The sequence below is a fragment of the Elephantulus edwardii genome, unplaced genomic scaffold (assembly GCF_000299155.1).
Source record: "Elephantulus edwardii isolate Elephantulus edwardi_28Jun2011 unplaced genomic scaffold, EleEdw1.0 scaffold00063, whole genome shotgun sequence".
Classification (NCBI taxonomy): Eukaryota; Metazoa; Chordata; class Mammalia; order Macroscelidea; family Macroscelididae; genus Elephantulus; species Elephantulus edwardii.
This window is the reverse complement of record NW_006399813.1, coordinates 14360217-14369283: the sequence shown is the minus strand read 5'-3', so window position 1 is coordinate 14369283 and position 9067 is coordinate 14360217. Positions and strand designations below refer to the sequence as shown.

The window sequence follows — 9067 nt, the reverse complement described above, 5'->3', positions numbered from 1 at the left end:
AAAAAATTAAAAAAGAATGAGGAAATAAATGTGGGTGCTCAATCTGCCATTTTGAAATAATAATTTATATACATTAAGGGAAGCCCTTTATCTGTCAGATAAAATTTTACTTCAAACTTATTTCACTTAGAACATCCAGGTATTAGGATTAATTTTTATTTCAGTTGGTTGGATGTGATTTCATTCACATCTCTGATGTACCTTTGGTTCTCATGTAATGCCTTCTTATCCCTAGCTTCCCAATCCCTACTCCTCACTTACTTCTGTAACTCCTTCTCTTCGAAGTTTGCATTTCTTCTTTTTCCTTCTGTGCCTTCCTCTCACTCTTGCTCTCACTTTTCCTCCTCAGTCTCTCTTGCACTCTGTCTCATGGTCTTGTGCCCCCTTGGTCTCTCAGCTACTCTTTGTTGTTGTTAGTTGCTGTTGAATTGACTTTCAGTTGATGATGGTACCATGTATGCAAAGTAGAACTGCTCCACTGGGTTTTCAAGGCTGTGACCTTTTGGAAACAGCTCATCAGAGCTGTCTTCCAAGGCATCTCTAGGTAGGTTCAAACTGCAAACCTCTCAGTTGGTAGTAGAGCTCTTAAGCATATGTGGCATCCAGGGATTCCCCTTAAGTCTTTCTTTTGATCTCTTTCTCCCGGGTGCTTGCTCAGCTTTTTCTCATGCTCTTTTATCTCAGTTGACCCAATGCTGCCTGTCTCTCCTTTCTCTCACTTCCTCTTCTCCTTCCCCATATGCCTGTCTTTCTGACTGTCTCTGCCTAGTGCTCTTTGCCACTGTCTGCCTCTGTTTCTAGCCACAGTTTTGTCTGTGTCACCATGTGTTGTGTGTCTCCACCTCTATCATCATTCATTATCATGGTCTACTGTCCATCTTTGTCTGTTGTCTCTGCCTCCAGCTATCCACCATTGCCCATCTGTCTGTCTGAATCTCTTCCACATGGCCTCAGTAACTGCTCCTCTCTCTGTCGGTGTGAGCCCTCTATTTTTTCCTCTCAAGACTTTTTTCCACTTACTCACCAGCATTCACATAGGCAAAGATGTCTGCTTAAACACTATAGACCTCTCAGTCTAGTGTCTTAGTTTTTGTAATATAGAGACAATCTAATTGGTCTAGCCTTATCTATTAGCTGCTTGGCCAGTTGTCCATTCCTAGACTAAAGCCTGCCGCCTTCAATAGAGATAACATCTCAACATCAAGAAAACAAAAATCCTCACCACTAGACCAATAGGTAACATCATGATAGGTAGAGAGAAGGCTGGAATTGTTAACTCTATCATCTTACTTGTATTTACAGTTAAGACCCTTGATACCATAGTCAAGCGATCAGGAGATGTATTGCCCTGAGAAAGTCTGTTGTCAGGGCCCTCTCCTAAGTCCTGAGAAGCAATGCTGTCAATTTAAAGATTAAAGTGTACTTGATCCAAACCATAGTCTTTCTAATCACCTGCTGTGTATCTGAGAACTTGACAATAAAGATGGCAAGAGGAAAATAAATGACTTTGAGTTGTGGTGTTAGTGAAGAGTGCTGATTATCCCATGAACTGCCCAAAGAACAAACAGATATGTCTTGGAGAAAGTGAAACCAGAGTGGTCCTTGGATGCAAGGATGGTGAAGCTTCAGCTCATCTCATACACTTTGGCCGTGTTGTTAGGAGAGTTATTCCTTGGAAAGGAATATCTTGCTTGGAAAGGTGGAAGGTCAATGAAAGAGATGAAGACCTTCAAGGAGATGAACTGATACAGTGTCGGTACCAATGAGATGAAGTATGTCAAAGATGATAGAATGGTACAGGATAGGACAGAGTTCAGATCTGTTGTTCATAGTGTCACTGTGAGTCATATTCCACCAGAAAGTACTTAACAACAACAATAGGGATTGGTTGTTGTGTGGAATAAGAAGCCATGTGATATTTAGTGTAGGGCAGATAAAGCTAGCTGATGAAGTTGGGTGTAAATTCCAAATGTTCAAATGAATGAATGTTTTCCTTGCACTCCGCCATACCTAGGACAAAGGCACTTAAATGTTTGTTGTATTAAAGTGAGCATGTCTGAGAATCCTCCCATCTACTCTATCTGGTTCTATATTTTAAATGAACCACTTATCAAGATAATTTTACAGCAAGACAGGAGACACATACAAAACTAATAAGAAAACGGACTATGGGAGGATTGGAAGCTCTGGTGGCCTGGTGATAAGAAGCTGTGTTGCAGTCCCAAAGGCATGTGGTTCAAATCCACCAGTTGCTTCAATAGAGAAGATGGCACTCTTCTCCCATTCGATTAACTGCCTCTGAAAACCTACTGGGGGATCAGCTCCAAGTCAGTTCTGACTTAACAACACACAACAACAACAACAACAACAAGATTTCTTGTTCAGAGTGCTTGTAATACATACAAGTGCTCATAAATTTTGTTATTAAAACAACCTTGTTGTTGATTTACTAACATCTTACTGGATAATTCATTGTACTACTTTTTAACAATCAATCATGCAAATGAATCATAGCAATAACTCTATTGCTGGCTTTTTAGTTATTGAAATATCACTAAACAATAATTAAGCATTTTATAGCATGTTTTGATATAGAGCTTACTTCTTACTTTCTTGCATACTGCTTGTGAAACAGATTCATGTATCTCTATTATTTTGAAATTCTTAATTTGATGCTGAATGAAGAGGTAGGTTATGCTTTTGAAACCATGTACTTAGGGGTAACCACCCAGTAAATGAAGTGTTTGGAGTTTGCGGTTGAAATAGAAATCTTTCACTTTGTAATTGACTGACTTAATAAAAATCTATTTCTGTGGAATATTAAAATCAGAGACAAAGCAAATAACTGCTGAATCCTTGAGACTCCAGTGTGCTTTGTGCACAGATTGAGGCCGTGGCAATTTAGAAGTGTCATGTCCTCGTGAATTTTATTGTTGAAAAGGGCAATAGAGCCACAGAGTAAACTTTGTGGGATTAAGATTTTTAGATATTTTATTTTAGACGTATCACGCCAATTTAACATCTTCTCGCGTATATTCTTTTTTCTATGGTCTCAAATATTATCAAATTTTTATTAAGAAATAATTTCTGATACTATATTGATTCTGGTAAACAAAACTTTCATTTCCTGATCTTCAGTTAGCACCTCTAAACATCCCAGTTGTTCTCATAGTTTATCTCAATTATTGTAGTAAAAAGACTGTAGGCAACATGGCGATGGCCATATCTGACCAGTGCTAACTCCACAAGGTGGAACTGCCTCCATTAACAACATCCACATAACCAATTCATGTGAGGTCAGACATGTCCACCATGCTTCCGCTCCCTTTTCTATGAATTCCATCACCAATCTTACTGATTTACTAGTTTCAAAATACATTGCAAATAGCTCACAGACCACAAAGGACATACTCATGATTATGAGGTTTATGACTGAAGTCAAGAGCTATCATTCAGATTGGCAGCAGGATACAATCACTCCATCAGGACAGCTTCAGAAATGTGCTTACAGGTTCCTCAGACTGCAGCCTTGTGGCTTTAGGCCAATGTTACTAAGTGTTCTTAGTTCTGCCATTCATGGCGCCTTATCCCAAGTTCTCCAGAAAGCTTGAGCAAAAGCTTCTAGTTCTGGTTCTGGATCTGTAAGGTAGCAGTCCTTGGCCAGCTCTGTCTTATGCTGTTTTTTTTGGTCACTGTTTCAACTATTGCTGCTGCTGTGCTTTAGGCCTGGCTGGTAATAAGAATTTCTGGCTTGAAGGGTGCACACTGCATTCTCTGCTTCTTCTTTGCTGGTAGTGAGATTCTCAGGTTCTGTCCCTGAATCTACTCAATTTTACAAGAAACTAGCTAATCCCATTATGGATAGACTACTTTACCCTACTTTGACCAAGTCAAAGTCAATGTCTAGGAAAGCCATTTTGAACAATAAACCTTTGATATCACAATTGTCTTTCTATTGTTTCATTGTCCTAAAAGAAAACATTTCTATTTAAATTTACTCTTTTAACATTACTGTTGGAGCCTAATCTGACAGAACCTAATCAAATGGGAACTGCTGGTCTACATCGAAACGTTTTCTATAGCAGGATTGTCACTACAAATCCAGTGTGGAGATTTTCAGATTACAACCAAATATACCTAGTAAAGAACTAGTGGAGCTGCTTATGTTTGTGGCACATGTTTATTGGTCACTACTACCCAGAACATCTAAGTAACTTAACTTTCCTCAGGAACTTAAAAATCTGCCCCCTTATAATCACACTGTCTTGGATTCCAGTCTATGAATGACATTTTGCAAGACATTGATCTTGCGAAGGAATAACAACCTAATTAATCCATCAAGTTTGCTAGAACTTTTCTTTGAACTTCTGCATTGCCATGACAAGCATCTATGAAAAACTTTTTAAACTCGTATTGGAACTGATATTGAGAGCATAAATGCAAACCAGAAGAACAATAAAGTCAATATGTTGTTATGTGCCGTCAAGTCACTTGCGAGTCATAGTGACTCTATGTTCAACAGCCCTAAACCCTGCTCTATCCTGTGCCAATCACACTGTCTCTGACACTCCCATCCGATTACCCCAGTCACTGAATCACTCCACCTCATAGAGGATCTTCCCCTCCTGCGCCGTCCCTCCACCCTCCCAAGCATGATGTCCCTCTCCAAGGACATGTTCCTCCTTAAAACATGTCCGAAGTATGTCAGACAATTTTATGTACACCATGTTGAGAGACAGCAATGAAGCTGCAGCAAAGATATCTTTGGATGTGATGATTGAACTCTACATATGAAACATTTGGAGCTATGCCAAAACTATTAATGCTGTCACAATGGCATGTCATCAAGAGATTAGTTGCTGCTTTGACCTTCTTTCTGGGGAAGGACGAAGAGGAGAAAAAGCTCAGTAACTCTGAATGATGAAGGACCAACAGCAAGAGACTTTCTAGTGCAGAATGTCTTAAGGAAGAAAAGCTCCAAACACAGGAAAGAATGGAAAAAGCTATGAAAGTACTCAAGAAGCAAAAAAAAAAAAAGAAAAAAATCAGATGTGTTTAACTTTCCTTTGATTCATGAGCCCCAGGATTTTGGAGAAAAATTGCTAACATATTTAGAAAGTTCTGAGGAGAAATGTGAAGATGACACTCATGAACCTTATCTCCAGATTAGTGGGGATTCATGAGCTTTTTCCTCTTTAACTTCTTATCCCTTTTTTTCAAAGGATTCTGCAGCCCCACCAAAGAAAAATAATAAAGGTCCTTTTGTTTGCTGCGCAAGCATCTCATCACATGACACCCCCAGAGATCATTCAGTCATTGCTCATGATGGTGACCAATAATTTTGCTACTGATAAGAACTCTGGTGAAGTTATGAGAGTAGAAAATCAATTCTATCAAAGAGATATCAGCTCAATGTCCTCTCGCCATGACCAAAGAACTTCTCCAAGACCACACCCAGTATAGAACACACAAAGACAAGAATGTATTGATGTCTGCTAGAACTCTGATTCAGCTATTCAGAACACTGAACCCTCAGATGGTGCAAAAGAAACTCCAGTGGGAACAGAGGGGTAAATATGGGTAGGGAGGACACCACAGCCTTACACAATTTAGTGAGTGGAGGGAGGGGTAGAGGAGATAGGCAGAATCCAGTGGGGATCTGATGGTTGACATAGTCCAATGGCGATTAATTTTATAAAGCACAATATATGGGAATGATTATATTAAACATAATGGCCACAAAGGAAAATGTGGAGGAAATATGCATAAAAATGAAACTTATTAAAAATAAAAAGAAATTTCAGGGTAGACCTACAGAGGCCTCAACAGAGACAAGAGTGCAAGAATGTGGAGAATTAGATGTTAAAGATTGCATTCCAGGGGCAGAAGTTCTCCAAGTTTTGAAAGAAGAAGAAAAGCTGTAAATTATGAAGATGGGTAGGAAAGTGCTAGACTCAGTGAGGAGAAAGGTGATGATGATGGTGAACATTTTGACTTGAACCATGCTTCTGACGAAGAACAGGAATGTATTGCCAAGAAGTTAAAGAGCTTGTACTTAGCAGAGCGCAAAGCCAATGCTGCAGCTGTGAGTACTAGCCAGGCTTTAACTTAGGAAGACTTCCAGGAAATCCTAATGGCCCAGCTGAGGAAAGAACCAGTGCTGCCCTGGAAAAGCAGAAAAGAGGAAGACATTGAACACCTTCCTAGAAAACCAAAGTCTAACAAAGAAACAAGATTAATAACTGCAATGGCTGGAAAGACACCCAAAAGAATTTGTGAGAAAGAAAAGCAAAATTAATCCATTTTCAAGTTCCACAAATGAAGAGAAGGAAAAATAGAAGAACTTTATGATGATGCAATATAGCCAGAATGGGATTAGGTCTGTCAGAGATGATGAGATTGGCTCAGGATAGGGCAGAGTTCAGAATTAATGTACATAGAGTTGTTATGAGTAGCAGATGACTCAATGGTGCATAATAACAACAAAAAACATTTCTTCAGAGAAAAGCAACTGCCACTGCGAGATGCACTTTTAAAAAAGAGAAAAAAACAATGAAGCAATTTCCAAGCAAGTTTTCCATCTCAAGGAGAATGCTAAAATATGTATAATTGCTCTGTACGTAAAGAATGTCTTTTCATATTAAAAACTCTAGGTGCCCCATGTTTTGAAAACCCACACATACACAAGAGTACTGGTATCCGTAATACTCTAGACAATATTTCAAAGTGTCAGGAGGATGTGTTACCTCTTGAGTAAAATTTCATTAGTGATTATAAATCCACTGTAAAATATTCACTGTAACCTTCTAAACAACTAGTGTTGGCAGTGAAACATAAATTTGAGTAAATGGCTTGCTGAACGTAGCTTTTATCTGTATAATTACCCAAACTGACTCACTTTCCTAAGTCACTAGTTAGTTCTTCCTTTGTTATTTGCAGTAATTATGATGAAATGGAATTTTCTAATAATTTCTTTAAAAACTATCTACACGTTATGCTTTATAGGCAAATGGTAGGCTTGGAACGATTTTTCACTAGACATTTCTGACAACTGCAGTCTAGTTGGTCCCATGTCCCATTGCCTGAAAGAAACTTACATGGTAAGAGAAAAAGAGCTTTTTAAATTTTTAGAAGATGTTTGTTTTATTCTGTGAACCAGAAGAAAACTATATGTTGGCTGAACAAGGTTGAATTTAGGAAACCTTACATCTGAACTGAAGGTACTCTTGCAGCTAAGCACCTGGAGGGGGATAAAAGAGGCTTGGAAGAGACAGTAAAATCTGGCTCCTTTGCTTCAAAAATCTGGTGACTTGGGAAAGTTTCAGATGAAATTCAATGAATAAGTCATGGCAAGGGCAGCCAGGTCTAGCTTATATGTTTTATGAATGAAAGAGGGACTTTATCAGAAAATGGGAATTTGGGGACAAGCATGGAGGTTCAAGATGGGCCACTGGTTGACTGGAAGCTACACATTGTAACTGCAGAAGTGCTGGATATATTATGTGTGCACACACATACACACTCTCTGGTTTGGGGGAGGGGGTTTCCTCCTTTTTTTAAAAAAATAAAATTCATTCATGGTTGCTCATTTTTATCCATCACCTTCTCTTTCACCCTACCTCAGTCCACTTTGCAGTTCACCTCTTGCTCCCTATTGTTATAATACAAATAATGCATAATTACATATTCCTTTTGGACCGCTCTTCCATTCATCTGTTCCAATGCAGTGTTCACAATCTATCCACTATTTTTCTACTTCCCCTTAACCTCCCATGTCAGTTTTTATTTTATTTTTTAAAAAGTTTTTATTAATTTTAATGAAAATTTACAGACTTTGGATTTCCCATTCATTCATTATTTCTCCCTGCCCCCCGCCCCCGAGTACACTCTTGTCTTTGAAAAGTAAAAGAAAAATTCTTTCATTGTCATACAATCCCTCCGCCCACGTACACTCTATTATGTAGCCTTCATTCTGGACTCCTGTCATGACAATAATACTTAATCACATATCCCTTTTAGACAGTTTTCTCCCTCATCTGTTTCAATGCAGTATACATTATTTATCCCATTTTTCTCAGTCTCCTCTCAACCCTGATGTCAGTCCTGTTTTACAACAATGGCATTATGTAGTAATTGTCCCTGTGTGACTGAGATATTTCACTCAGCATAATGTCCTCCAGGGTCACCCATTTTGAATAATATTGCATGAGTTCCTTGTTTTTCAATGCTGCATAGTAGTCCATTGTGTGAATATACCACAGCGTCTCTATCCATTTGTTTGTTGATGAACACTTAAGTTGTTTCCAACTCTTTGCTATTGTGAACAAACCGCAGTAAACATGGGTGTGCATATATCTGCTTGGGTGGCAGTTATGGTCTCTTTGGGGTATATTCCCAGGAGTGGAATTGCTGGGTCAAATGGTATCTCTATTTGCAGCTTTTTGAGAAAGCGCCACACCACCTTCCACAGTGATTGAACCATTTTACATTTCCACCAGCAGGGAATAAGGGTTCCAGTTTCTCTACAACCTTACCTGCATTTGTTGCTTGCTGTTCTGTTAAATTTTGCGATTCTTACTAGGGTGCAATGATATCTCATAGTTGTTTTGATTTGCATCTCTCTTAGAGCTAGGGATTTTGAATATTTCTTCATTTCCTTGTTGGCCATCTGAATATCTTCTTTGGTGAAGTGTCTGTTCATATCCTGTGCCCATTTTTCAATTGGTTTGCTTACCTTTATCTTGTTGTGGTGCTCAAGTATTTTATAAGTTTTGTTAGAGAAATTTTTGGATATGCATAGGGATTTGATTCTTAGAAGGTCCCATTAATCTATTTTATCTTCTCCTAATTGTAGATTTTTCAGGATACTTGGAAGACTGTTTATGTCATGGATTAGGACTTCAAAAGTTCTTCAAAGCTTTTATTTAATGAAGCTTATAGTCTTTGGTTTCAGTCCTAGGTCCATGATCCACCTAGAGTTGGTTTTTGTATATGGAGTGAGGTATGGATCTTGTTTGAGTCTTCTGCAGATACTTTTCAAATTTTGCCAACATCATTTGTTAAAAAA

At 38.5% G+C, this 9067-nt stretch overlaps 1 protein-coding gene and 1 pseudogene across 2 annotated transcripts in view; both read left to right on the top strand.

Annotated features, from left to right (window-relative positions):
- KCNH1 (potassium voltage-gated channel, subfamily H (eag-related), member 1) overlaps positions 1 to 9067 on the top strand; it is a 717114-nt gene that overhangs the window by 20958 nt on the left and 687089 nt on the right. The window lies entirely within an intron of this gene.
- LOC102864996 lies at positions 4177 to 6556 on the top strand (annotated as a pseudogene).